This window comes from Marmota marmota, unplaced genomic scaffold, assembly GCF_001458135.2.
Source record: "Marmota marmota marmota unplaced genomic scaffold, marMar, whole genome shotgun sequence".
Taxonomy (NCBI): Eukaryota; Metazoa; Chordata; class Mammalia; order Rodentia; family Sciuridae; genus Marmota; species Marmota marmota.
In genome coordinates this window covers 4,892,083-4,916,423 of record NW_026000222.1, presented here as the reverse complement: position 1 = coordinate 4,916,423, position 24,341 = coordinate 4,892,083, and the positions used below count along the sequence as shown (strand labels likewise).

General features: G+C 48.1%; 1 protein-coding gene and 1 long non-coding RNA gene across 6 annotated transcripts in view; one reads left to right on the top strand and one right to left on the bottom strand.

Annotated features, from left to right (window-relative positions):
- The window catches only part of Cdh13 (cadherin 13), a 1,261,125-nt gene that overhangs the window by 442,947 nt on the left and 793,837 nt on the right, over nt 1-24,341 (top strand). The window lies entirely within an intron of this gene.
- LOC125613060 lies at nt 8,921-23,209 on the bottom strand. 4 transcript variants are annotated; one of them, XR_007343558.1, is made up of 3 exons: nt 21,794-23,209; nt 18,812-18,968; nt 8,921-8,990 (listed from the first exon to the last, which is right to left on the bottom strand). It is a non-coding gene; the product is annotated as an uncharacterized LOC125613060 (long non-coding RNA). The 4 variants fall into 4 exon arrangements; XR_007343556.1 differs by having other exon boundaries at nt 18,812-18,959; XR_007343559.1 differs by having other exon boundaries at nt 18,812-18,956.

The following is a 24,341-nucleotide window of genomic DNA, read 5'->3' as shown; positions in this document are numbered from 1 at the left end:
CTCATACATGCCAGGCAAGTGTGCTACCGCTGAGCCCCAGCCCCAGCCCTCAGGGTAGATCTTGATGAGCAGAGTTCCAGATAGCGTAGAGGCTAGCAAGAGGTGGTCACTACACGGAGGCCATGGGGAAAGCCACTGGTGGGCTTTGATGTGTGATGGGACTATGTCTCACTCTTTTCAAGTTTCCCCTGACTGTGGGGAAGTGGACTGTATGGGTGTGGTAGGCCGACTAATGGCCCCCAAAATGTTCCCCTCTCTGGAACCTGTCAATGTTACCTTACGTGGTAAGAGGGACCTGGCAGATGTGATCACCACAGGATCTTGAGATGGGGAGATTATGCTGGATTTTCTAGCAAAATCAAAGTAATCACAGGGTTCCTTGTGAGAGGGAGGCAGGGCCCAGCATGGAGATGTGATGTGGAAGCCGAGGCTGGAGTGATGGGGCCCAAGCCGAGGCATGTGGGCAGCTCCTAGAATCCAGAAGAGACAAGAAATAGACCCTCCCCGGAAGGCTCCAGAAGGAGCCCTGCCAAACCCTTGGCTTTAGCTTCATCAGACTCATTTTGTATTTCTGGTCTCCAGAACCTTAAGAGGATATGTTTATGTAAGTTTAAATTGCTTTAGGTTTGCAGTAGTTTGTTACAGTAGCAACAGGAAAAATAAATAGGGGCCAAGGGAAGGAGGGAGTCGAGGCCAGGAGGGCACAGTGATGGTGGTGGGGAGCAGGGGTGTAGCACAGGTTGGATGCCATTGTGAGGCATAACCAGGGGACAGATATGATTAAAAACCCAGCCAGGACAGAGCTCCTAATCCAGCTCCACCACCTCCCCAGCAAGTTCAGGAAACGCTGGAAGTGTAGGCCTGTCCTTGCACAGAGGTGATAGCACTTCCCTCCTGGGGACTTTGGAGGCTCAAGTTTCACACACTGCATGGATAATTTAGCAACCCATGCCCCCCAAAGCTGACCTGTATACTGGACTTGGTTGCAAATAGTTTAAAATGTGATCCTCCCAAGTAGGAATTGAGACAGGGAAGGAGGAAATGCCAACGAAGAGTGTGTTAGTGACAAATGGCTTCTGGGGACCCTCTGAAAGTGGGACCTCAGAATTGTCCCACCACAGGGCCGGGAGGCTGGGACACTCACCACCATCTCTCACCACCAGCTGTTGAAGATCACCCCTGGGCATCAAGCCTGTGCCAAGTTGCATCTGCCACATGCTCAGGCTGTGCGGCTGCTGCTGGTCAGGAAACAGAAGATGCCGGAAGCCAAAGCAGATAGGGAGACGGTCTACAGTAGTCTTCGAGCAGGGCTAGCTAGGGGACATGGCTGGGCAGTGACAGTGTCTGCTGCTAGGTTATAAAATGCCTGAATGGTGCTGTGGATGGCAGAGCTGTAGTGAGGTGCTGAGGGGAAGTCAGATATTTAGGGCACAAGATGCAGTAAAACGTAAGCAAGCAGCAGGCTAGGCCAGCCAGCATGGTGACGTCTGAGTCCATAGGAACAGTCAACCTGTTCCTGAATGTCATTAAAGCCCTTCTTAGAGACTCCTGGATGTGACGGTGTGGTCTTTAGTAGTCGCGACGCAGGGTCCTCTGTGAGAGGACTAGCCCTAGTGCCCATGGAACTGCATGCCTGAGAGACCCGGGCAGCGCACAGGACCTGGGAGGAGACCTGCAGAAGCACTGGGTTTAGCACCTGGGGTAGGCAGCTTCCAAGGTGGCCCAGTGCTGCTGTCCTCCTGGAACACATGGCCTGTGCCTCTTCCCTTGAGGAGCTGGTTTCCAACCACTAGAGTTCCCCAGCCTGGAGGGAGGTCTCCTCTGCGACAGGATCACACAGCTCTTGCTTCCACGTTTCTACTCGACTCTCCTTGGCTGGCTTGCATGAAATATATCAGCACTGTTGGGGCCCATGTGATGTGGCAAGCAGCTCAGGTGGCCTCCTGCCAGCAGGGAGCTAGAAACTGTGGATCTCAGTTCAACAGCACAAAAGGAAGGGAATCTGCCAAGAATCAGGCCACAAACTTCTATGTGAAGTCCCAGTCCTGATGAATCCCTTGACTGAAGCCACTCAAGAGGTCCTGAAACAGGAACCAGCCAAGGTATGCCCAAGTCCTGACCCCAAGAAACCACGGTAGAATAAATGTGTGTTGAGCCTCTTAGTTTGCAGCACTTTGTTAATCAGTGACAGGTAACTAAATCTGACCATCAGGGGACCCGTTGGCAGAATTCATGTCCATGATCACATGGTTGTGTAGGACCAGTGCCCTGAGCAATGTCCTTAGTGGCAAGAAGAGCATCAGCATAGGCAGAGTGCAGGTCTGAGCTCTGAATATGTGGGTACCACTGACCCCCTGTGAATGCCTGGTGGCCAAAGGACTCCTGCCTCCCTACCTCCGGGGCTCTGTAAGGACTCTAAGTAGACAATTATGTAAACATGCCAAAATGCAGGCCCACATCAAGAAGATCTTTGCTGTCAATAGGACATTAATGAGCCCTGCTTTGCACACTGCCATGTGTTAAAAGGCATAATTATATTCCGAGATTTCTCTGAGTTACTGTCACTTTAGTCATATTTCATGAAAAGGCAGGAGTAGAAAAAGACATTTATTTTGTGCTATTGATCCAAGGTGGTGTCAGAGTCGTAAAGTGTCCACTCAAGTTCCAGCAGACTCTTGGGCTCAGCCATCTTGGAAAATCCTACTACTCCTGTGGTTCCAGCTCTTCATCTGTGACTCCAGGGGGTGCAGCACAGACAGTGTAGACCTGAATTGACATGCTGTCTCTAATTTACTAAGTACGCAGCCCCCAGCAAGTAACTGAAACCAACTTTGAATTTCAATGTCCGCATCTGGGTAAGAATGGAAATAAAGGGCACACTTAAACAATACCATCATTGAAATGCAGTGCCTGGCACTTAGTTGGTGCTCAATAATTTTTCCTTCCAAATTAATTATTCACAAGTGCATAGAACTATTTATGCAGAAAACTTTAGGGGACAACTACAAGTTTTGCATACTTTTGTAGAAACATCTCAGCCTTCTTCTGCCTTACAATAATAATAATAATAAATAACATTTGGCTCCAAGCAGATGAGATTGAACAAAGTTATTTGATACTTATAATAAAATGTGACAGGCAGACTTTGGTATTTCACCACCCCTAGTTTTTTATGGACTGCTCACTGTTATTGCAACGTTCAGCACTTTTTTCTGTGTCGATGTGATAGACAATATTCATATTCTCCCTGGGTAATTGCCTTTTCAGCTGAATCAATGGCTTGCAGGCACGAGGAGGAGGCTGTTTTATCTCAACTTTATTTATCCTATGATTATATGAAGACTATTAAACTGAATCTCCCCCGCCCCAAGCCCATTCCCTGCCATCTTCCCAAACCTCTCTCACTCCTCAGCTCGTTTGTGAATTTTCCCACCGCTATGCTTCACATGACCAAAATATTTCCCTTTTCTGGCAGAATCCCAAATTTAAACAAAGGGCCACTGGATGGGTGAAGCACTACGATGAGTCACTCAATCACTCATTAAAAAAATATTTTTGGAGGGTTTACAGTGGGCAGACCCTGGGGATGTAGGAGGAAGGGAGGAGGGTGCCATTATCCTCGTGTGTAAAGGGGATGCAGCTGTGGTAAGTTCTACAAAGGACAATTTCTACAAAGGAACAGTCCGAAGTATCCTTAGTGAGCATAACAGGGGGACTGGTCGGTGAGGGAAGGCTCTCCAATGATGTGAACTTTGAGCTCAGATTTGAAGGAAATGCACACGGGAGTGCATATGAGATATGAGGGAGGGGACAGAAGGTGGTGGGGAGTTGTGTGCCCCAAGGGATCAGCGTGAAAAAACTCCTGAGGGCTGAGCGGGGAGGATCCTGAAGGGAATCTGGGGCAGAGGCCAAATCTCAGGGGTCCCTGTGGACCCACTTACCCTTCCCAGACTCCAGCCTGGGGGGCTGGGGGGTCCACCAAAGGGAAGCAGGAAGAGGCTTTGTTAGAAGAGGGTTTGCACTTTACACAGAAGTCTCTGGTTGGAGGGAAGGGAGTGGATTGGAGGGGACCAGTGTGGATGTGGGGCTATTGCAGGATCTAGGTAAGGAGTGAGGGAGGCTTGGACAGTGGGGCTGCAGTAGGAGCATGAGGAAGGCGTTCAGAGACTCCCGGCTGTGGAAGGCATGATACAGTGGTGGTTCGGAGAGGGACGGGGCAGGAGGGATGGCCACCAAGGATAACTTCTTGGTTTCTGGTTTCCCTAGTTGAATGCTGCTGTTGCCTGCCAGTCTGCTGTTAGGAACCACTGAAGGAGGGCCAGATTTAGGAGAGAGAGGCTAGATCCATCTTGTAGGCAGCTTTGGCTTTCCAGAATGGTTAAATTTCAGGAGCCAAGGCTGAGCTGGTCAGAGCCACGTGGAGGCAGCACAAGGTGGCCCAGTCTTATTTTGCCACCTTCTCCTGGCCACATCCCCTCCCCATCCTAGTCCAAGAGCAGGCGTTTCCCGTTCGTCCCTGCTGAGCCTGTCACACCATCTTTATCTTATTAGAGATAATCCAAACAATAACTCGAGACATCTGAGCCTAATCTGTCTTCTCCCAAGCCGTGGAACTACTCTGCATCTTCCTCTGATTTTTTTCGCTGTAAAAATTCTACCCCTTCCTAAGTGTGTGCGTGTTTGCAGCCTCTCCTTTCTCGTTTCCTGCCCAGTAGCCTCAGTGTTTTGAAAGTCATTGTGGAGCCTTTCAGGATGCTCTGAACCAACAAAATCAGGCAAATAAGCTCCATCGTACAACCAGGTCAGGCTGCAGGGCAGGGACTGCCTGCTACGTGGTGTAGAAGGAAAGAGTTCTGGGTTAATAAGTGACATCTATCACGGGCTCCGAGGGGAATGTGGCCCCCTGTGAGCCAAGTCAGTTGGACTCCTGCCTCAATCTGCCCAATTCTAGGAATAATCTTTTAAATCTATATACATATATTTACAGAATATTATTATCTATATCATATATTTACAGAATATCAAATTATCTCTCAGTGTGTTGTTTGGATATTTCTGAATTTTTTAAATATAAAATATTTGGAAGCAAGAACCAATTGGTCTGCTTTTAATTCTGGGTTTCCTACTCTGCACTTGGAGGCCCAGAAGGGGTTTAATAAATTCTTTTGCTCTGTTTCTCACCACTCTCTTCCCCTTCCACCTGTCCCTACACCTCTACCACCCATGCTCTGGCAGTATCTCTGCCAATGAGCAGGAGGACTTCACTTTAGCTTTTGTGTGTGCAGTTTCCAAAAGTGCTTTGGAGTAAGAGTCAGGAAGAGGAAAATATGACTTTATTGGTGGGCTGGGTGTTATTGTCTGGGCCCACCCACTCAGAACACTCTTTCCAGGAACAAGAAGCTGCTTTGATGACCTTCAGGCAAAGCCCCTGTCTGAATTCTTGCAAGAAGCCTGATTACGAGGTCATTGATTGACTCTCTGTGAGATGAGCAGCAGGAGATTTGAACATAAGGCAGGGTGTGATCTTATGTGGTGCAGTCTGGTAGAACTGAGCTCAATAACTTTTGGATTTATAAAAGACTACATTTAATTTTTAACAGATTATATACAAGATACTGAGTGACATTAAACACAGAGTTAAATCAACCATAACCCATTTAAAGCAGCCTTGCAGATAAATGTCTCAAATCTACTAGCCTGCCAACTATATTCCTTATCTACACACATCTGTCAATTATTTCCACAACACTAAGCCTTTCTAATGATTCTCTCAGAGTTACTTTCTTCTCCCAAAGCCTGAAATACAGGTGACATCTACTCTCTGTGAACTAGATGGAATTGCCAAGGGAAAACCCCTAGATTTGTGATTGTGAAGGTTTGGTATTCTCAGAGCCTTCTGGGACTCATAAAATCTTTGTACTGTTCCCCATTTGGAAAATAAATGACAAAAACATATACAGATATATTTAGCTCAATCTATTGTGTTAAGTTGATTTCATTTACGTCATTGCACTTTAAAAATCTTCACTAAAATGTGCACTCACTGTTTATATTTCATATGAAAATTAAGGATTATTAAAACTTGGTTAAAAACACAAACTACACAAGTTAAGGAAAAAGTAAACCTTAATTATGTTCAAAAGTAAAAATTAATAAGAACATAGTTGTTCTGGAAGTGTAAGAAATTTTAATAGTCACAATATCTTTGACATGGCAACATAGATGCCATCTTTAACATCCAGCCAGTTTCTGTACCTTTGATTTTGATGCCTTAACATGTAAAAGAGGAGTCATTGATGTGGGTATCAGAAACAAAAATCACAACTCCTGTAGCTCACATTGCTGGAGAAATGTAGATGGTGTCATGAAAAGCAGGGATTATAAGATCTTCCCATTGGATTCATGTCCCGTGATATCTTTGTTGCTGGGCAATTTCTTTTATGTATATTAATGATCTACTGCCCCCTAATTTAGTGAGTTCAAAAGCAAATATTTATTATCTCAGCAATGGTTTAGCAAGGCATATTTAGTTCAGAGTTTTTCCTGATTGTTATTGCTGTCAAGATGTTGGTTAAGGTACCAGTCATGGGCAGGATCCCCTTCCAAGATGGTGTCCTCACGTGGCTTGTGGCAGGAAGTTCCATTCCTTGCCACAGACATGACAACTGGCTTTCCCCAGAGTGAAACATCCCAGAGAGAGAAGAGCAAGAAAACAACCAGAGTGTCGTTTATATCCTAATCTCTAACGTCACACACTGTTATGCTCCAGTCAATGGAAGCAAGTCATTGGGTCCAGTTCCTAGGGGAGAAGAATTGAAGTCCACTTCATGAAGGAAGGAGTGTCAAATAATTTGTAGACATGCCTTAAAACACCACAATATTTTATCAAATAAATAATTGTGAGTTCACGTTCCAGTTTTAAGGTGGTTTGAGCAAAGTAAATTGAAGAGTCCATCTGTATTCCCAGGTACTGCAGACATGTGTCCACAGACAAAGTGATAAGGCCTTGTCTCTCTCTCTCTCTCTCTCCAGATTGTCCTCCCGATGTTGTTTCTTTAGAGAGGCCTTTTTGAAATTTGTTTCTATGTGTATACTTGTATTTTCACATGCATTATAAACATCTCACAATGGTTTTGACTGTATGGAGTCTGTGCTTGTACTACTGTGTCAGTGTTCTGGCACGGTGTTTGGCACACAGGATCTTCAAAGAAAAATATATATTAGATGAATGAATGAATGAGGACTCCTGGGCGAGCAGGCTAAACAGGCACCAGCAGCCTAGTAACTTCAAGGGCAGCTCCCAAAAGATTGGAGCATGCTTAAGGTTGAGAATTCCATTCCAAGGCGGTGACCACTCCACCCTCTTCAGTGTTCCCTGTCCAGTAGGAAGAGCCCATGGGTCTCAAGTGTACATTTTCATTGAAAGGCAAAACTGGGAGCAGATAGGGTAACTGGCTTTTAGTGAAGACAGAGGCAGAGTCCTATCTTCCTTGGGTGGAGGGGGATGCAAGGGAGGGTGTCCCACAGATTTTGGTGTGTAACAAAGAGCCACAAACCTTGGTAGCACAAAACAGGTAGTGTTTGTTGCCATGCACATGCGGTTAGCCGTCATCTAGGTGGCTCTGCTGATTCCAGCTGAGCTAGCTCGTGTGTCTGGAGTCAGCTGGTGTTGGCTGGCCCATGCTGGCCTTGGCCACGATGACCCGGGAGACTAGTCTTTGCTCCACATCTCTCAGATTAGAGCAGGTCTGTTTGGGTGTGATCTTGGAGAGAGGGCAGAGGCACATGAGAGACAAGCTTGACCTTTCAGGTGCCCTCAGACCTGTTGAACCAGTGTCCCTCAGCCACAGGTGCCAGGCCTGAGCTTGTGTTGAAGTGGGAGGCCCAGGCAGATGTGAAGAATCGGGCATTTTTCTTTTTATTCTATTTTGGGAAGGCCAAGAGATCGCTGACTGTTCCTCCTTTAAGATAGGGGTCTACAAATTTTTCTGAAAAGGGACAGATAGAAGATGTTTCAGGATTTGCAGGTTCTTAGGTCCTGGCCCATGTTCTCCTTCTGCTTCTCTCTCCTATTCTTCTTCTTTTCCTCTTTTAAAAATCCATTAGAAATGGAAAAGTCAATCTTAGTTTTCTGATTGTACAAAAACAGGGTGCAGGCTGGATTTGGTCCATGAGCCATAGATTGTCAACCTCTGGGTTAAGAAGAAAGAAAATCTTCCTTCTCCCACTAACATCCTCTTGACACCTGTCATTTAATCGATCCTTACAACAGCCTGGTTGTCGAGGGAGGTCATTACTCACTGCGCCCCTTCCACACTGGGAGTGACGGGAAGGGATTTGATGCCTCTGATCCAGGTTCAGGGTTGTGCTCGCTTCCCCTGCTGAGGACACTGCTTGCATTTGGGGCCCTATTTGCTTCCAGAGCACTGCCAGAGCACCTTGCTTCTGCCCCACCCTCCCCAGAGCCCCACTCAGCAGGTGGGGGGAGCCACCTCATAATGTTAATTCTACCTCCACCCTGGCTGATTGGAGGCTGATTTCAAAGGGCCCAAGGAGAGGCACCCGATTTCCAGTCTCCTCCCAGCCTCCACCTCATTAACCTGGCCGCCCTTCACGCAGGCCTTAACTCTGCCTTCCAGAAGGCCTGCTCCTCCCTAAGAACCTCTTAGACGTGGTGTTTAAAAGGATGTGTTTAAAATGAGTCTTCGTGGTGATTACGACATTTGTTCCCTAACCAAAATGTAGTCAGTAGGCACATGTTACACCCTTATACTTAAGTCCACAAACACAGCTTTTACTGGTTTTCCTTGTCCAGCCCACAGCCCAAACAATGTATAGAAAAACCAGAATAGAATGTGAGCTGGTCTCCTTATCTGGGCCAGGTGCCACTTGCCCACTGGGAGGAGGCATCCAATCTATCTTCACAAACAGGAAACAGGGTGGCTGGTGTAGGTCCGCGTAGGTGATGCCGATGCATGCTCAACAGGCCTCTGGAGAAGGGAAATGAAGTGAGTCAGCCCCTGAGGTGGCCAGGCACTGGCCTGCGAGCCGCCAGAGAGCTTGCTCATTAATCCAGAATTGGCTAAGACGTGCTTGCTCTAGAAGTTGACTTATTTTAGAACTTTGTCCTATGGTGGTCTTTTCTGGACCTACCCAAAGTATAATTCATGCGTATTTGTTATGTATACTAGCATATTATAGATAGGATACCGATGTTTTGGGGTCGAATATATGTATGGCTAACAAATTGGAAGACAGTTCAAAACATTAAATGAATTTTTTCCTACCGAACTTCTCAGAGCCTTCAATATGCAACTGAGCGTGTTGAATTTCCAGGAAGGGGTTGGAGTGGGCAGTGGTTTCTAAGTCGCCTTGACCTGGGAATACCTCTGTTCACAGACTGTATGATGAGGTAATATTTCCAGAACAAACTTGGACAATCGCTCCTGTGAGTGGAGCGTCACCAACACTATGCCAGAGGAGAGCTCTGGTGACACTCACCAGGGAAACCTGATGGTGTATAAGCTAAGTGGATGTTAGCCTGTTTTTTCTTTTTTCCCCCAAATAATCAGATCATTCCCAGTGTTTTAAGAAACAGTATTTTAACAAAAATCAGGGCTGGTGATGGTAGGGATTAAGAGTCTGAACCGTGGCTTCAACTTAATCATTTCTAGGATTCGGAGACTCCAGGCCTGTTGTAGAACTGTGAAAGCAGCTGGAGAGAGCAGCTGTGGGAACATCACAGCTTCTCCTCCTGCTTCGAGGCTTGCTGTCTGTCCTCTCTGCCCTTGTGTGAGTTCTCACTGATGGCGTTGCTGACAGGATACATTTTAATTGTTTGCTGTCTGACTTCCCAGGATAAAGAGCCCCATAGATGGTGATTACCCACGATGACGACTATTCAGAAAACTATTCTGGTCTCTGAAACTACAAAATGGGGCTCTCCCTCTATGGTGGCCAATCTTTTCTCCTTAAGGAGCATCAGGAACACTGTTGCCAATGCTGTGCTCCCCGACGCTGGGCATCTCCAGCCTGCTATCCTGAGGGCAGCCCCAGCTCCTGTGACCCACAGGAAACTCGTTATCTCCGCCATGAGTCAGCTCCTCTTCCTGTTTATATTTTAACTCATCCCAGCTAACGACATTACCATCCCCTCTGTCTCCAAAGTTAGAAAGTTCTGAGTAATTTTATTTCTTCCTCTTCCTTGCCTTTAGTGAGCTACTAAATCCTGTTGACACTACCCTTGAATCACTTTTCAGCTCCACATCTCGCCTTCATTCTCCTGGGCATCGCCCTAGTTCAAGGTCCCTTCGTCATGATCTCTTTCCCATCCAATAACCTAGATATCTATGCTGTTACTGAGCCCTGTGACATTTCTGAGCACTGAGAACATTTTCCTTTTTTCCCCTGAGTGTTTTATATGCATAATCGTTCAGTCTTTCAGTACCAAGTGACAGCATCCTACCCCAAACTAGCGTAAGTGGCAAAGGACGGTGGTGTGTGAGGCTGTACAACTGGGCAACCTGGAGTTGAGATTCAGCTTCTGTAACAGCTGGACCTTCAAACTAAATTTGTCACAGGAGAATGTCTTATGTGTTCCCTCTCAGCAGTCCTCCTCTTCATCGCCTCCACCCTGACGTGAGGCTGTAGCCAGGATCCAGTGGCAGCCCCAGACTCGCAGCTCCCCCGCCCCCCAGCAGTGGCAGTGGAAGGGCTCCCTCTTCTCGGCACATTTAATACACTTCCTAGGACTGAGTCCCATTGACTCCCATCAGGTCACATGCCCATCCTTCAACCAATGCTATGAACAGGGGACAGGATGCTTGATTAGACAAGCTGCAATCACGTGTCCTCGTCTGAGGTCAGGTGAGTGGGACTGTCAGTTCTACCAGCCACGTGGACGCAGACCACAAAATGGTTATAATTTCCCAGGGAAATTGGAACACTGCTATTGGAAGCAGGGAATGAGCATGTGGCTAAAAATGAGCAAGCGATCCCCACTCGTGGCACTCAGGTGATGTGTCACCACATCCCATCCCTCTTCCCCCCTGGTCTTCTAGCTCTGAAAGCTAAGAACCACATTCCCCGTCCTCTCCGGGTAACTTAGGCCCCTCGTGTGCTGTAAGTGTCCCCTGGCCGCCTTCACCCTGCTGTCCTCCTGCCTGCAATGCCGTCTGGCTCTCATAAGCTCACACACCTTCCACCTCGGAAGGCCTTCTTAGCTTGTCCCTGCTTGAGCCCAAACTGGTCCCATGGCACACTGCCTGAACTTCCCAGGCCCTACTGTGAGATATCTAATCATAGGACTGGCTTTGTATGACCTGTCTTCCCCTCCCGGATGCTGACAGCGTGACAGCAGGGCCTCTGTCCTGTTCATTTCAGCGCTCCCTGGAGCCCAAGTGCGTGGCTTTTACACAGTGCAAGCACCATAAATACTTATTGATCCATCCTGGACTTTCCATCCATTAAGAGAAGTTAATGGAGGCTTTCTGATTCCCATCAGATGACCAATTTTGGATTGTCATATCAGTCAAATTTCTAAGAATCAATAGTCTTCCCTTGGACTTTTTTTCCCCCTCACTCTTAAAAATAAATTTATTGTATTCTTCCCCTCTGATTTTAGTGGTATGCAAGCATTTTATATTTGCAAATATGGAAGTAAAAGATGGTGAAAAGGTCCTTCCCGGCTCAGGACTGTATCATGTGCCATTTCCTCTGCCTGGAGCCTGTGGTCCCCATGTGGTCAGCTTACCTGATTCCTCAGGCACATCTCACTAAGAACCTCACCTTCACCTCCAGATCTTTCTGTGCCTCTCTGTTCTCTTTCTAGCACTTATTCTGATAAAAACATCCTCTTTGCTTTTTTGTGTGTTTGTCTCTCCTGACTACGTATTAGCCCTGTGCATGCCTAGGTGTGTACGTTGGTATGTGCTACATATACTCTGTGTCTTATTCTACAAACACACAGCAGCAAAAGGTCACAGGGCAAACTCTGGGGCTGCCCCACATTCTCTCAGGTCACTGTCATGTTCTTTCCTCACCAGGCCTTCTGGTGAGGAAACTACAAACCCAGAGCTCTGGTGTGCTAGAAAACTTGAGCCCCAAGGATCAGCCCTCACCCAGGGATAAATGGGGATGGAGGATAGAGGCCCAGCTCCCTGGCCCTGCAGCATCTGTCTCCTGGGTGTGTTCCACACCAGTTCTGAGTCCTCAGGGGACAGGGCTCAGGTTCCCACAGAGGTAGAAAGACTGATGATCTGCATGGGCTTCCTCTGAGTGTCACTCTTCCCAGAATCCCCTTCCAAACAGGCCACCTGAACTCAGAGATGCATCCTGAGGGTCTGCTACCTAAGGCATGGAAACCTGCAGATACAGCTTTGGAAACTCTCAGAAAATGGCCTTTGCTTCCTCTCAACTCCCAGCCCATAGATTTTTGGCTTCTGGCTCTCCCTTCCTCTCTGCCTCCTGCATGTGCTGTGTGTGTGTGTGTGTGTGTGTGTGTGTGTGCAAGTATTTCTTCCCCCTTCAGAAGTCACTGGGACAAAGCCCCATCAGTGATGTGGGGACCCAGAATGTAGGCCTAGCAGACATCATCAGTGGCTTCAGAGATTCTGGAGCCTTCCATGTGCATCTGCATTCAGCTTCGCATTTGTCTGTCCAATTTATCTTCCAAGGCGTTTGGCTTTCTCCTTTCTCCTTCATCCCCAGGCCCCGGCCCCCCGCCCGCCCTTGCAGCACACACAATGGAAACCACATCATGCTGCCGCCTCAGCCCATAAGACCTTTGAGAAAGGCAGGCAGCAGGGCTCAAATGTTTCTAAACTTCAAAACTAAAACTGCAAGTTGCAGACAAATGTGGGGGAAGGGCTGGAGGCAATCCCCAGGCCATTTCAGGCTCTGCACAGCGCAGGCCCCCAGCACGGCTCCAACGCCTTGGTTTGGGCATCTGTCTTTCTGAATTCAGGTCTGAATTATAGATGTTACTGAATGAAACATTAAGGCTCCATCCACTGAGACTGCCCTGGCTCTCTTGTCTGTTAACTTTCTCACAGTGCCGTTCAGTTTATCTGAGCATTTCTTCCAGATCTCAGGGAGGCTCCTCATTCACTTGTTCTTTCACTGGTGCACATCAACATCAACGGTGACGGCAAGGCCCGGGACTACAAAAGGCTGCTAAAGATTTCAAAATCCAAAGATGATAGACAAGCTAATTAATCATGCCAGTGTCTTGCAGTTATGTGTCTCTCTGCCTAGGAGCATATGCTACAGGCCCAGGCACACCTGGGTCCGTGTCCTGACCTGGCAGATCCAGGGAGGTCTTCCAGAGGAGGAAGCAGGGCTCAGTCATCAAGACCGGAAGACATGGAGTCAGATAGCCCCGCTTGTTAGAAGTCTGCTTTGTACTAAGCTGACTGACTCCTTGCCTCCCTGAGCCTTAGTTTTCTGATCTGCTAAATGGCTAGAAAAACCCCTACATCACCAGTTGTGTTAAATAAAGAGGAGAGTGTGTGCACTGCACTTCAGCAGATGTGACAGCACATGATAGGAACTTCCTGAGTGAGTGTCAGTTGTAGCAATTAAATCAAGCCCTGGATATCAAGAGATGCTGAGCACGGACTGGGGAGGTGGGCGTCAATTTGCTGGAGGGGGCGATGTCTCCTTGCTGCATCCCGAGGAAGGTGAATGACAGAGCATGGCTGCTGGACAGGCAAATAAATGGTTTCCTCTTTCTATTCTTTGGGTGCCAGTGAGACCCGCCATGTACCTATGTCAAAACCTGCAATTTATCAAGAATAAAGCCAGAGATAGTAACAATCTTGCTGGCCACAAAATCAGCAGGATCCAGGCAAAATAGATTGCTTCTGGGACCGTTGTTTCATGATGGGTTTTCAGTTATGTATCACGAGGCACAACTGTGCTCCTCCAGGTCCCATCGAGCAGGTGGGATGCCCAGTGTGTTTGTCGTTAAGATTTGATTTCCTCCCTCCTTCTCTCCAGCAAAGGGATGTTCAGAAATATAACAATTAGAATTCAGCATGCTAATACAATGTCTCATTAGCAGAGCCAGGCAGTCGCCTCCAGTGACTCATGTGCAAAGAGGCACGGGTTCCCGGAAATTAGCTCGGCTTCCCGCCGTCCCCATCTGAATCTTTCCTCAACTACTTTTTGATTGCGAGGAGCCAAGCTCATTTCAGCAGTGGGAATTTCACTGGGCTGCGTGATCCCTAAACTCATTCAAGAATTAATACATTTTCCTTTCCTTTATTATTATTTTTAGGAACATATTTGACAATACACTCCCTTTTCTTCCTTGCAAATATTTCATTCAAACGAAGTCCTCCAGCTTTCAAATTTTAAAGACTTAAAAGAAATCAACTGTGGTCCAGGAGGATTCACGGGCTTTGCACCTGTCATCCTTGCATGATGCTGGAGAGGAGACTCCCTCACGGTGCGTCCCCTTTTCCATCTGCTCCGGGTTCTCCTCTGCCTGAAGTCTGGTGGTGCAAGGAGGGTGCTGCTGTTCCTTCAACAGGATTGAGCACCTGGGTGCTGGCTGCTGGCTTCAGTGGTGTTCCCCTTTGGGAGCTGCCCCTCCTTCCTCCCCTCCTCTCTGCCCGGTTTCTCCATCCTTCCCTCCCTCCCTCCCTTCTTCCGTCTTTCTTCTCCTCCTTCCCTTTCACAGGATTTATTAACTCCTGTTCTACACCAGGCACTATGCAAGGCACCAGAGACACATTGAAGAACAGGAGGAAGCGGCCTTTCACCCTGATGGGGTTAACGAGGTAGAAGTGCTTCCCAGCAAGACTTTGAGGAAATAGTCGCATATAATAGGGAGTCATGGTGTGAGTGTGTGTGGCGGGGGAGGGGAGGGGTGACATGTGGCCAGGAGGAAGGGACAAAGAAGAGCCAGCCCTAAAGCACCGGGCAGAGCAGAGGTTCCTGGGCTGCCCAGCAGGGAGCAGGGAGAGGGGCTGAGGGGGAGCAGGGAGTGGGGCCGGACCCCACTCGTGGCTTGGGAGAATGGAGGACTTTTTTATTTAAGATGGTTCTCAGAGAGGTATATGTGCTGTCCAAGTTTTATGAATCTAAAATCTTTTTCCTAGTATTTTGGTTCAAATCTCTCTTCCAAAGTTATAAAATTACTTAGCATTCCTCTCTACATTTCATGAGCTCCCCTCTTATCAAAAGGAAAAAAAGCATTTAAATGGGGACTATTGTGGAAACCTCAAGTGGAAGACGGAGGAGGAGGGTACAGGCCACATTTCAATGGGAAAATACCTCATGTCACAGGCAGTTACTTTGCTTCCCAAAGCATAAACTCAGAGGCGCAGCAATTTAGTCAAGTAGTTGATCTGGTTGTGCTCAGCTTAAGGAATTAACACCAATTCCATGCCCGGTTTTTGTTTTCCATTAACTGAACGAAAGCCATTACTAACGAGGCTATGGATACAGAGCCAGGGGCTAATTTTTTTTGGGAGATTTCAATTGAAGAAACAGGTTTTAAATATTTGTAGGAAATAAGGTAGATATGATTTTCAATAGGCTTGACATTAGGTGTGATAGAGGCACTGACAATCAGGGTGGACAGTGGCATGTTGGTGCCACCAGGACATGGGGAAGGCATAAGATGTGTCATCGAAACATGGGGTGATGGAGGGACACATGCCCTTTGCATAGGGTTCATCTACGGACACAATCTTTCCCCTAATTTTATTTATTTTTTTTGGTACTGGGGATTGAAAATAGGGGTGCTTGACCACTGAGCCACATCGCAGCCCTTTTTACTTTTATTTATTTTATTTATTTTTTAAATTTCAGACAAGGTCTTGCTGAGTTGCGTAGGGCTTCACTAAGTTGCTGAGGCTGGCTTTGAATTTGTGATCCTCCTGCCTCAGCCTCCTGAGCCACTGGGATTACAGGCATGTACCACCCTGCTCCCCTTACATTAAAGAAACGGAAAGGAGAGAGATCTTCACAGAAGCCAGGGCCTGTGCTGGATGACAGAGGGCTGACCAGGCCAGATGCGGAGGGCATGTGGCTCCTGATGGTAGGATTCGCTCCACAGTGATTTCTGTGACACCATCAACCTTTTCCAGTTTGATGTATCTCTTTCCATGTAATTAGTACAAAGTAGGTACTCACTGAACATCTGTGAAGAAGATCTGGATCTCAACCATAGAACAGCCTCTGGGGCTACCATCTTTACGTCATTCAAGATTCTTTTGGTTAGAGAATAGAAATTCTCCGAAATTTACTCAAAGAAGAAAAGTTTAGGTGTTAGGAAAAGACCGAGCTTTTGTAACAAACAGACTTCCAAATCCTGCAAGACAGACTTTATTTGTTTTGGCCCCTGGATGAGCAGTACCCCCGGGCAGGCTGGCTGTGCCCTACGTAGTCATTCTCTCTTGTTCCCTCCAACTGCTGCTCAGACACGCTCTGGGAGCCATCTCTAGTGTTGCGGTTGGCTTTCCTCTAGTCTGTTTGCAGAGCACAGGCAGGAGCCAGTGGACGGCCTCTCAAGCTGGGGTGACGTGGATGCTGCACAGAACACTGCTCACAGCCCATCTACACCCCCTTGCTCATAGGGCTGCCCAGCTGTGTGGGGGCTAGGAGTGCAGCTGGCTAGCTTGGACCCATGGGTACTTAGTCATAGATTCAAATCCCGCTTACACATGAGAGAGAAGCTGAACAACCAGGCGTCAGAGTGCAGAGCTGAGGGGTTCTGCTGGGGGCTCTCCCACGTTCTCCTTTTGCAGAAACTCTATTCTCTCTGGTCTCATGACAGCTTCTTCTATCTCCTGTTGATGTGGCCCCCAATGGCAGCTCAACTCTCTTGTACTTGGGGGTCTCAAAGCTGGCTAGTGTCTCCTAGCTCTGTCTCTTGGTTCACATTGCCCAAAGAGAGGATCTGATTGGCCTAGGTCCAGGTAGTGAAGGCCCAGCACACTAAGCAGGAGCACTCTGAAGGGTGGGGCCGCAGCCAGCTGTTCAGGCTCCTCCAGCCACTGGAGCCTGGCAGGCGGAGGAGAGGTTCAGTTTCTGAGCTATCCTTCCCCAAACTGACCCCACACAGCTTAAGCAGCCTGCGGATTAGGGCAGCACAGGAGCGGGTACTGTGTAACTGACCAGAATCTGAAAAACTTCCGGGGCTCTCTTGCGAATTGATAACTCATTTCTCAGTCTTTTAAAATTTGGTGACTATGAGGTGTCCTGAATGATGGATTCATAGAGTAGAGAGACTGAGAAGTGGAGGCCAATTCAATAGTAAGATTTGGAGAGAGCTCCCAAGTACCTCCCTAGCTCTCTAGCCTCATTCCCTGGAATGAATGTGAAGGGCGGGACAGAGGATGCAAGCCCCAGTTCTGTCTCGCTGGTGGTGAATGAGGGTGAGATTTTGAATATGTCCTTAGCAGCTCTCAAAAGCTGATTAGCAGGACAAGTCCAGTCATCTCCCTCTTACCATGAACATGGTCATCAAAAGCAATTTTAATCCTATGAACCAAGAAAGAGATGAAAATTCTGGGCTGAACTTGTAGTTTTTTCTGGTTTGTGTTTTATGCCGCAGGAACAAGTTTTTAAAATTGTTGAAAACAAATCCAATTTTATGTCTTATTTAAGGCAACAGATATGAAGCAATCTGTTGACAAAAGTCGACGCGACGTCTCAGGCAGGGCCTGGAGAGAGCTTGCTGGGCGTGCTCAGGCTCCCTCGTGTGCCTGCTGCCCCACCTGGATGCGTGGCTGGTGCTGATAGTCACTTTGTGAGGCTGTGGAGAAGAATAAATGAGGTGATCCCTGCCAAGACTCGGGGGCTGACTGGCACGTGGCAAGTGTTTGATTAATTTGGCGCATCAGGGCATGAACGTTGTTGGAGGAATTTAGGATGGAGCAGTGCAGAGAAGGGACAGGGTTGACGTCATGGGAGCTCTTCACCATAGGCTCCAGGGTGAGGTTGGACAACCCATGAAGTGCCATCCCATGCCAGCACTGCCTTCTGGGCTTGGCAACACCTGGGCAGGATAGGCTGAGAAAGACAGCCTTAAAAAGCCTATGTACTCTTTAAATATATATTCACATACTTTATATATAAGTATTTTTTATGAACTACATACATAGTATTTATATTCACATGTAGAATCAACCAGTCTCATTCCAAGCATGGGTGAAAGAACAGCTCGATCTGGTGTAACTTGTACATTGTAACCTGCTTTTTAACTTTTCTAACTCAATGTTAAAAAAACAACAGCAACTGGTGTAAGCAGGGTGGAGGAAGACCCCAGCCTCCAGTCCCTTCCTGTGGGCTCCAGTATTATGGCACCTTGCACTGAGGGTCTGGGGATTTCAGATTCCACTGAACAATAGTGGAGGGCTGTAATACTGCGGTTGAGAATTCCAGGCCCTCCCTCCTTTCCACCGGACAAAGAAGTGAGGCCGAGACCCCGAGGGCCCCTCCTGGGAAAGTCAGGACTGTACCCAGCCTGCGGTCAGTTTAGATACCCAGGACAGACCCTCAGGTGGCCGTACACAGGTGATGCTCTCAGCCCATTTAGCAGTTGGAGAAAATGAGGCTTAAAGAAGTAAAATCACTTGCTCCATGTCACACAGCTGTCAGCAGTGGTGCTGGACCTGAAGCCCGCTGGTCTTTATCTGGAGGCCCCAGCCTTACCCACTAGACTCTCCTGCCTCCCTGTCTCACTCTCCAGACTTCCCTCGGGAGACTGATATCATCAGGTTATTCTATCTGACCATGTTTCTAAATCTTAATCTTACCATATTTTTAAAGATTGAACAGCATGAAAAGTATCCAGTACCTTCTCCTCTATGGAATGCTCTTCTTCTATAGTGTTACGTCAGGATTTAACATGACCTTGAAGAAGATATCAACCCTTCTGTAGCAAAATGGCCAATCTTCTTCTTCTTCTTCTTCTTCTTCTTCTTCTTCTTCTTCTTCTTCTTCTTCTTCTTCTTCTCCTTCTCCTTCTCCTTCTCCTTCTCCTTCTCCTTCTCCTTCTCCTTCTTCTTCTTCTTCTTCTTCTTCTTTTAACTAATTAAAGGGTATAATTTAGAAAGAGACTAAATTATAGAATAAATTATAGAATACATTTTATTTATTACTTTTAAACACATACCTTAACAAAAATTATGTAAGAATGCTCCCTCCTGGGACTCACTTGGATGATTTGTTATTAGCATTAATAGTACTTACATGTAAATGAAAGGGAGCTTAATATGAGCACCTTGCTTGTTTCTCTCTTTTCTAACAAGTCCTGCCCAATACCCCGGGAGAGTGGCTTAATTATCTCTGGCCAGGCCTACTGTGATGGCCTCCAAGCTCCGTACCCTGTGCCTCGCCCGCCATGGCTTCCCCACGCACCTGTCAAATGGCTTCCAATAAAACTTAGCCTTAAAGTACAGCACGGTCCACACTCCCCATCCCTTCCCCTTGTGCCCCTGAAGCTCCAGCTCGGGTGGCTGCCCCCGGGCCCTCACATTCTGGGCTCTCTGCTTCCACAGGTACCGCTGGTGCTGGGTCTGTGCACCCTTCAGGAAGTCTTGCTGGGTTCTAGTTCGCACTGCATCAGTTTCTCTTGTGAGCCATGTCCCCCCACCAGGTGTGGCCCATCTCTGGGGGCTACCATCACTTCCAGCGACATGTGAGTCAGGTGTTGACTTGTCTTCTCGACAAGACTTCAAGCTCCACGAGGACAGCCCTGAGCCTTACTCAGATTCCCTGCCACCTGGGTACCCAGCAAATGCTTACGGAGGGACAAGAGTCATGGGAGGGTGTATGTGTGTGTGCCTGTGCACGTGTCTAAAAGGCAAGAAAATGAGTCCCCAGAAGGAATAGCAACTCTGTCATTGCCCCTTGATTTAGGGTCCCTGTGCCACCACAGAAGAACCTATAAATCTATAAATCCACTGAATAGACAGGCAGATTCTCCATCCTGGCTAAGACCTGTCAGATGGTGTGGGTCTGAGGCTCTGCATCTTGAACATGTGCTCCAGTGCATCTAGAAAGCACTGCCCAGGTCTGAAGTGTCTACGAGTTCCAGTGTCATGCAGCCCAGGACAGCACCTCTGCCACCTCTCGGGACTTGATCATTGCCTTCCTCAAGCAGGTTGGGTGGCCTTCCCCTGCACCTCCTCTGTCACAATCCAGGGAATGTTTCTGGCTGGCAGTGGAAGAGTGGTCAAGAGCTTGTTCTCTGAGAGAGCAGAAATGTGACAAGGTGAGCCCCAGTGTTAGTCTGAGGTCCTCCTCTTACTACATTTTGGGATTTGCTGAGTCTCCATTAAAAAACCAACAGATATGCCCATAGACAAATATGGCACAAGGTGGTGTGGACTTTAAATACTAGAAAACCTAGTTCAAATTTCACTGAGGTCCCCGCACTGCTCTGTGACCTTGGGCGAATTCCTTGGGCTTTTTAGGGCTTGTGTAGCTGCGATGAGGGGAGAGAACAGTTTCTGTTGCAGAGGGATATTATGGGAATCAAATGAGATCAGACATTGATTAACTGGGGGCCAAGGAAGACTGAGGGCTCTCTAGATGTTCCCTGGGATGGTTATTATCAGCTTCATCAGTGTTCAGATGGCACCCTGATTTTCTGTGTGATTAGAGTCTGCCAACCCATCTCTGTGCCCAGGCTTAGAGCCCAGGGCTCAGAAGAACCAGGCTGTGCTCAATAAATATCCTCTTGAACGAGAAACAGACTGACCACAGTGTGATCAAGATGTAGACCTGGGGGCAGACTTCTGCAGCAGCCAGGTTGTGACTGTCTTGAGCCAGGGGACACTGCTCTGGCATCTGTTCAAACCCAGGGGGGCATTCCTGCCCACGTCGTTATGCCTGGATGACAGAGCCCTGATTGTCCCTGTCCCTCCTTGGGGACTTGAACAAGACATGAGTCCTGGAGCCTGCATCATGCTAGGGCCCCCTCTGCCTGTGGCAGTAGACAAAGAAAAGCCATCTTCATCACGGGCTGAGCTGGAAAGGAGCTTTGGGTGGGTGGAGTCTGGGCTGATCAAAAAGAACTTGGCAAATCCACAACTTGCTTACCCGGCAACAGCAAAGCCCTCCAGAAATCTGTGCAGGCAACTAATGATTTTAAAACTCCTGGTAACCCCCCTCAACACCCACTCTCCCTGCCAAATGGTTGAGAGTAGAGGCCAGCTGGGTGTCTGCTTATTTACATAATTAATCTAGTATGAAGTCTTTATATGTCCCTCCTCAGCCTTCTCTTTTCCAGGATAAATAATCCCCAATTCCTCCATCCATAAGCCCCAATTTTACAACCTTTTAATCATTTTTGTGGCTCCCTTCTGGATTTTCTTTTGGACCCATTTAAGCCTTATCTAAATTTAACAGACAGGCTACAAAGGCAATTAGAAGAGATGGATCCATCAGAACCTGGGACTGTCCCTCATTTGGATCCGAGTCTTTCTCTTTCTAAGTGCGACATGGAGAAGGCTCAAGGCTTTCCCACTGACAAATGGGCTGGATGTGTGTCCTGCTTGCCCACAGGATGACTTCCAGGATCCTGGAAAGCCAGTTTCCATGGAAGCAGGAAGCAGGAGCCAAGCGGGAAGTCTTTCTCCAGTGGTTTCTGCAAGCAGGTCCATGGGGTGGAGATGGAGGGGTCTGTTGTTGGAGAGAAGTGGCGCAATCCAAATTCCGTGACCTCGAGGGCCTGGGCAGATTAAGGGCTCAGTGCGTGTTCCTGTGATGGTTATTATCAGCATCATCAGTATTCAATCAATTCAGGGCTTAATTTTGTGTGATTAGAATCCACTTACCCATCTCTGTGCCCAGGCTCAGAGGGAGCAGGCTGTGCTCAATGAATTTCCTGTTGAGAGGCAGACCCTCCATCCCCGCTCCTGGACGTGAGGCGTACCAGTTGGTCTCTGATAGCTTTTGAAGAGTCCCTAGGCCAGGCAGTCCTGCTGCTCTGTGTCCTGAGGCCTTATCTAACTGTCCCCTGAAAGCCATTTCTTATCTGACATCAAGCAGAGCCAAAGAACCAATCCCAGAAGCTGCAAAGCCATTGACTTGAGTTTTCAGCACTCAGTAGTGACCATGACGTGGCCATATTACGCAGCTGGTAAAATCATGGCCCAGACGGGAAGAGAGGGTGGGGCTGGAGCCAAGGGACTGAGGAACTTCCAGGGAGGAAGATTTTGAGAGACACAGAAAGAACAGGAAAAAAGAAGGTGGGGCTGGGCAGACACTGTGGCTTGTCATTGTGCAGAGACAAAAGCCGTCACTGCCGCTGGGTGCTGCAGGTCATTGTCCTCTTATGGTTCTAATCTTTCCTGCGCTGCATTCCCCCTTGCATGGTGTGGCTGCTACTTCCCAGGGACTCGCTTGACAGGGCGCAAACAGCAGGGATGGGTATTTGAGCAAGGATTAGTAAATATAGACATTCCTGTTTGGCTACCCTGTCAACAATTTCAAGGTGACACCCCCACCAGTCAGCAGCTAATTTGGTGAAGGAGATTATTGTTTTGTGCAAAAATCAAATGCAATCCTTTGGGGCTCTTCTTAGGTAGCAAACACGTAGCTCTGGTCTGAAGATCAATAAAGCAGAACCTACTCTTATTACACAGTAATAGTGCGCGAGCAGAAACCAGGGCAGGGGCGGATGTCACTCACCACCCATCCTGAAGACAGTCTGACTCTGGGGTAGGCAGTGCAGGATGGTTGCGCACGGGTGCTCAGCAACTCTTCTGTGGCTACAATTGGCTTTTGGCCTGCAAGTCGCAGAATCAAGAGTCCCTTCTGAAGCCCAACCAAGCCTGAGGCACTCAGGGCCTCTTCAGAAGAGCTACATCCAGCATCAAGTGCTTCAGGATGCTCACTGACCAGGCATTAGCAGAGTAAGTAGGTAACAATTAATAGAAGAAGGCAGCCGTGGTACTTCCGGGATGAATGAACTTGCCCAGTGCTACAGTTTGGACCTTGAGTTCCCTAAAGCCCATGTGCTAACGGCTTGCTTCCCAGAGTGGCACTATCACAGGCAATGGGACCTCAAGAGGTGGGGTTAGTGGGCGGTCCTCAGGTATTTGTGGCATGCCCTTGAAGGGGACAGTGAACCCTGGTCCCTCCCTCTCTTTCCCACCTGCAGGGAGCTGAGTGGTTCAGCCATAATGTATGTGCTGCCTCACCACAGACCAGAACACCAGGCTCATCGTTCAGAAGCAGAATCCCCTGAACTGTGAGCCCCAAACCCTTTTCTCTATAAGCTGATTATCTCAAGTACTCGCTATAGTAAAAGCTGACTCACACACTAGGGTGCCAAATTCCCAGGACTCCCTGAAGCCAGGCCACTTGGTGGCTTTGGATTCAGTATGGGAAGAGCTAGGGACTTTGCATCACTTTCCCAGGGCTGCTGAAACAAGGTGTCACAAACGGTGTGGCTTAAAACAGTGGAAATTTATTCCCACAGTCGTGGGGGCAAAATGGCTGAAATCATGTCCTCTCTGAAGGTGCCAGGGAGACACAACTTAACCCTTAAGAGACCTGGGAGCAGGGGCTTGAGAGCCAGAGGCACGGAGGAGCAAGGGTATGTGGTTCATGGTATGGTATGTGAGTATCCTGTGGCTGCTATAAAAAATGGCCACAAACTTGGTGGCCTATAGTTAGTCTCTTACAGTTCTGGAGGCCAAAACCAGTTTCAGCTGGTAAATGTCAAGGTGTCAGCAGGCTCCAGGGGAGAATACATTTGCTAGCTCTTCTAGGTTCTGGTGGCTCCTGACATTCCTTAGCCTATGGCCACATCCATCTGTGGTCACAGGACCTTCTCTTCTGTGCCAGACCTCCTTCTGCCTACCTCTTAGATACCTGTGATTGCATTTACTGTCCCCCAGATAACCCAGGATCACATCTTCGTCTCAAAATCATTATCTTGATCACATCTGCACGGTCTTGGACACATAAAGGAATATTTACATGTTCCAGGGATCAGGATTTGATATTGATGGGGGCCACTGTTTGATCTGCTATTGAAGGGCCTCACTAGTCGGTGGGGAGATAGTCACAAACCAAGGGCAGGTCCTCCCAGCAACAGAAGAGGCTCACTGCCCTGGGGGCCTCCACCAGAGGCTCAGGCAGGCTGTGGCAGTCTGCATCATGGATTGCTGTGCATGCTGCACTTTGGGAGGTGATGGCTAGGGCGGCAGGAGCAGTGAGACAGGGAGGAGAGGCAGTTGAGGAAGGGGTTGCTATTGGGCTTCATTCTCGTGGCAACTCGAGGAGGTGTAGAGAACGCCTCCCGCCTAGCTTCACCTGTGAGCCATCCAGCTGGGTCTGCATTGGCAGCTTGTCTGCCATTGGCTGGGACG